The following is a 5,687-nucleotide window of genomic DNA, read 5'->3' on the forward strand; positions in this document are numbered from 1 at the left end:
ACAGCAATAAAAAAAAACAAAAAATACAATAATAATAATAATAATAATAAATATACAATCCCAATTCCAAAAAAGTTGGGACAAAGTACAAATTGTAAATAAAAATGGAATGCAATAATTTACAAATCTCAAAAACTGATATTGTAGTCACAATAGAACATAGATGTTGTAATGCAGAAGTAAATCTAGGCAATGTACATTATCACCACAAGAGGGCGCTCATTGACCATTAGAATGCATGGATATGTTTTTACTCCTATTGCTAGAAAGGGTTAAAACAGAAGAAGAGATGTTCCGGAGGCATGTGTTAGTTCTCTCAGACACCGTAATGTATGTTTAATATTTAAATTCAGATAAAGGTGAAAACTCGGCATCTGTGTCCGTGGTCCTTTTATTTTACAAGTTACCACATATTTTTGGCGACGAGGTGAACCGGAAGAGTTTGTTTTCACGTTTATTTTATTTTGTTAGCTTTAGCTAGTCAGGTGTGATAGCTAGCTTTCCATAGGAGCTACATGAGTGTAAGCGGTGAAGAGGAACAAGACATCGCCGAGGAACAAGTGGTCGTCGAGGGAAACGGAGCGCCAGTTGCTGTGGAAGGGGGACACAGAGAAGTGCAACGGCCTGAGCAGATCATGGCAACGTTTGGGGCAATCGGTGAATATGTGGAGGGAGACGAGGATTGGACTGAGTATGAGGAAAGGTTGGGACACTTTTTCAATGCTAATGGAATTACTGAAGAGGCTAGGAAGCGCTCGATTCTCCTGAGTGTGTGTGGAGCAAAGACTTATAAGCTGATAAGGAACTTAGCGTCACCATGGAAGCCAGGTGAAATTCCATATGCTGACTTAGTCGAACTCGTAGGCAACCACCACAATCCTAAACCATCTGTAATTGTCCAGCGTTTCAAGTTCCACAGTCACTTCAGAAAGTCAGGTCAGTCAGTGGCTAACTTCGTAGCAGAGCTTCGACAGCTATCGGAGCATTGTGAATTCGGAGCAGTGCTAGACGACATGCTGCGTGACCGACTTGTATGCGGCATAAATGATGATGCAATTCAGCGCCGCTTGCTGAGTGAGACAACACCACCATTGACTTTCAAAAAAGCGCTAGAGATTTCTCAGAGCATGGAAATGGCTGCTAGCAATGCCAAAGACATTCAGAAAGGGCATGCTGGAGCACAACCTGTGGCAGTGCATCATGTACAGAAAGACCGTTCAAAATCTGGCAAGCCAGTTGAATGTGTTAGGTGTGGAGGTGCACACTATGCAAACGAATGCAAATTCAAAGATGCAGTCTGCCATGGTTGCAAGAAAAAAGGACACTTAGAAAAGAAGTGTAGAGGTGCTAAAAATAAGACTAAAACTGAAAAGGGGAAAGCAAAGAAAAATCAGGCTGCCACACATCATGTAGAGGAAGCAAGCGAAGAGGCTATGTGTTCTTTTGACATGTTTGGAGTGGAAACTGAGGAAGAACTGCCTATGCCATATCACGCCACAGTCACCGTACAAGGAAAGGATGTCAAGTTTGAGATTGATTCAGGGGCAACAGCGTCGGTCATCAGTGAGGAGACCTACAGGAGAACATAGGGGTCCAAGCCACCGCCCCTGACTCCATCAAAGCTCAAGCTAAGGACATACACCGGGCAGCCCATACCCCACCTAGGAGTGTTAAAGGTGAGCATTGCCGTGGAAAATCAGAAGGCTGAGGGTAGACTAGTGGTGGCCAAGGGTAGTGGACCCAGTCTTTTGGGCCGTGACTGGCTCAGAAAAATTAAGCTTAATTGGCATGAGGTGAAGTACACTCGCACAACAGAGGACGTTCTTCAGCGATACAAGGAGGTGTTCAGAGACGAACTGGGCACACTCAAGGGAGTGACAGTGAAACTATACGTTGACCCCAATGCCACGCCACGTTTCTACAAGCCCAGAGTGGTACCCTACGCAATGAAAGAGAAAGTGGAGGAGGAGCTGGAGCGATTACAGGCACTGGGCATCATCGAGCCAGTCCAGTTCTCCAAGTGGGCAGCTCCCATTGTCCCTGTTATGAAACCTGACAAAACAGTGCGGATATGTGGGGACTATAAACTTACCGTGAACCAGGTCTCAAAGCTGGAGGAGTACCCATTGCCACGGGTGGATGACCTGTTTGCAACCCTGGCAGGGGGCAAGTCGTTTACAAAACTGGACATGAGCCACGCCTATCAGCAGCTGCTGCTGGACGAAGAGTCCAAGGAGTTTGTCACAATAAACACACACAAAGGATTGTTTAAGTACAACCGCTTAGTGTTTGGAGTGGCGTCCAGCCCCGCCATTTTCCAAAGGACAATGGACAGTCTGTTGCAAGGCATCCCACACGTAGCATGCTACCTGGATGATCTTCTCATTACAGGTGCTACCGAGGCCGAGCATCTCAGCAACTTAGAGCAGGTGCTACAGAGACTCTCAGATGCAGGGCTGAGATTGAAACGAGACAAATGCACGTTCATGGCACCAAGTGTCACTTACCTGGGACATAAGATAACAGCTGAGGGTATCTGCCCAGTGGAAGACAAAGTGAGGGCTGTCAAGGAAGCCCCAAGACCGTCACCGAACTCAGATCATTTCTAGGTATGGTGAATTACTACGGCAAATTTCTCCAGGACCTCTCAAAGGTTTTGGCACCGCTGTACAAATTACTGCACAATGACGCAAAGTGGCAGTGGTGTGACGAGCAAGAGGAAGCTTTCAATGAAGTGAAAGAACTGCTCCACTCAGCGAAACTGCTTGTGCATTTCGATCCAGACAAAGAGGTGACCCTCTCGTGATGCCTCGCCGTACGGTGTAGGGGCAGTGCTGTCGCACGTAATGGAAGATGGATCAGAGAAGCCTATTGGCTTTGCTTCACGCACGTTGACGGCTGTGGAAAAGGGGTACTCGCAGCTAGACAAAGAAGGTCTGGCAATTGTGTTTGCTGTTAAGCGCTTCCATCAGTACCTCTACGTCCGTCCTTTCAAAATCCATACCGACCATAGACCACTGATGAGTCTGTTTGGCGAGACACGTTGCATCCCACCACTTGCCTCCGCCCGAATCCAACGTTGGGCACTAACATTGTCAGCCTACCAATATACAGTGGTGTACAGGGCAGGAAAAGACAATGCAAATGCCGATGCACTCAGTCGCCTGCCATTGCCTTAGACGCCAGTCACCACTTACGTGCCTCCAGAGACTGTCTTTTCATTAGAGAAGTTGTCTGAAACACCAGTGACTGCATCCCAGGTCAAGCAATGGACCGAGCGAGACCCTGTCCTGTCCAAGGTAAAGACTTACCTGCTACAAGGCTGGCCCGCTGTGGTAGAGAGTGAGGATTTGAGGCCTTATGTGAAAAGAAAGACTGAACTGAGCTTACAAGATGGCTGCATCTTCTGGGGGACGAGGATCGTCGTACCTCCCCCAGGCCGCTCACAGATTATGGAGGAAGTGCATGAGACACATCCCGGTGTGTCTAGGATGAAAAGTCTTGCAAGATCCTACGTCTGGTGGCCAGGAATGGATTTAGACCTGGAAAATAAGGTGAAATCATGCTCACAGTGTCAAGCCAATCAGAAAATGTCGCCACCCCCTCCCTTGCATCCATGGGAGTGGCCAGACCGTCCCTGGTCTAGGTTACATCTGGACTTTGCAGGGCCCTTCATGGGAAAGATGTTTCTTGTCATGGTCGACGCCCACTCTAAGTGGATAGAATGTCACATTATGGGCAACATAACAGCTCCCTCAACCATTGAGAAACTCAGACAAGTGTTTGCAGTTCATGGTCTACCTGACACCATAGTCACGGATAATGGTCCAACCTTCACAAGTGAGCTGTTCAGTGACTTCATGGAGCAGAATGGAATCCGTCACATTCGTACAGCTCCTTTCCATCCAGCATCGAATGGACTGGCGGAACGTGCTGTCCAGACAGTGAAGGAAGGTTTGAAGCGCATGACAGGTGACTCTCTGAGTACTCGACTCTCACGTTTCTTGTTCAAGTACCGCCTCACACCTCAGACCACTACTGCACGTACACCAGCAGAAATGTTGATGGGCCGTAGGCCTAAGTCAAGGCTAGATCTGCTTCGCCCTGACCTGAAAGCAAAGGTAGTGAGAAAGCAAGAAAAGCAGAAGCAGAGCCACGATCTGCATGCGAGAGAGAGATTGCTGCAACCGGGTGACAATGTCTATGTGAAGAACTTCTGCAGTAACTCCAAGCAGCAGTGGCTTCCTGGGATTATCCAGACACAGAATGGTCCCGTCTCCTACGTCATCAAGCTGAGTGATGGACGATTGTTCCGCAGACATCAGGACCAGGTGCGCCTGCGTCATGATAAAGGCCCAGAGACTGTCAGCACTGCAGAGTTGCCACTGGTGACTACTGGAGGAGCATCTCCGGCAGAGGAATCGCCACCAGAGGTGTCTGTGCCACCGGCAGAGGATGGACAATCATGCACCGACACACAGACACCCCAGACCCCTTTGGTGACCGCAGCACGGGATCCTCCCAAAGCACCAACACCTGTGGTGACTGCTGATTCACAGGAGACAGTGCGCAGATCACAGCGTGCTCGAAAGCCTCCTGACAGACTGAATTTGTGATAAGTGCTACTGCTTTTCTATGCACATAGCAGGTTCTGTTATTTTGTTGTGTGTATGCTAATAATTTTGCTAAAGATAATTTTGTTTAATGGGTTAATGTCAGTATAGGTATATGAAGGGACTTTACACCAGATTCATTTTCAGTTTCTTGAAGTCATAGTTATTTAATGGGGGAATTTCTGAACTTAGTGGGGGAGGAGTGTTGTAATGCAGAAGTAAATCTAGGCAATGTACATTATCACCACAAGAGGGCGCTCATTGACCATTAGAATGCATGGATATGTTTTTACTCCTATTGCCAGAAAGGGTTAAAACAGAAGAAGAGATGTTCCGGAGGCATGTGTTAGTTCTCTCAGACACCGTAATGTATGTTTAATATTTAAATTCAGATAAAGGTGAAAACTCGGCATCTGTGTCCGTGGTCCTTTTATTTTACAAGTTACCACAATAGACAACATATCAAATGTCGAAAGTGAGACATTTTGAAATTTCATGCCAAATATTGGCTCATTTGAAATTTCATGACAGCAACACATCTCAAAAAAGTTGGGACAGGGGCAATAAGAGGCTGGAAAAGTTAAAGGTACAAAAAAGGAACAGCTGGAGGACCAAATTGCAAGTCATTAGGTCAACTGGCAATAGGTCATTAACATGACTGGGTATAAAAAGAGCATCTTGGAGTGGCAGTGGCTCTCAGAAGTAAAGATGGGAAGAGGATCACCAATCCCCCTAATTCTGCACCGACAAATAGTGGAGCAATATCAGAAAGGAGTTCGACAATGTAAAATTGCAAAGAGTTTGAACATATCATCATCTACAGTGCATGATATCATCAAAAGATTCAGAGAATCTGGAAGAATCTCTGTGCGTAAGGGTCAAGGCTGGAAAACCATACTGGGTGCCCGTGATCTTCGGGCCCTTAGATGGCACTGCATCACATACAGGCATGCTTCTGTATTGGAAATCACAAAATGGGCTCAGGAATATTTCCAGAGAACATTATCTGTGAACACAATTCACCGTGCCATCTGCCGTTGCCAGCTAAAACCCTATAGTTCAAAGAAGAAGCCG

At 46.7% G+C, this 5,687-nt stretch overlaps 1 pseudogene; it reads left to right on the forward strand.

Moving 5' to 3' along the window:
• Nucleotides 1-284: 284 nt before the first annotated feature.
• Nucleotides 285-5,023, forward strand: LOC132871979 (uncharacterized protein K02A2.6-like; annotated as a pseudogene).
• The last annotated feature ends 664 nt before the right edge of the window (nucleotides 5,024-5,687 follow it).

The sequence above is a fragment of the Neoarius graeffei genome, chromosome 2 (genome assembly GCF_027579695.1).
Source record: "Neoarius graeffei isolate fNeoGra1 chromosome 2, fNeoGra1.pri, whole genome shotgun sequence".
NCBI classification, from domain to species: domain Eukaryota; kingdom Metazoa; phylum Chordata; class Actinopteri; order Siluriformes; family Ariidae; genus Neoarius; species Neoarius graeffei.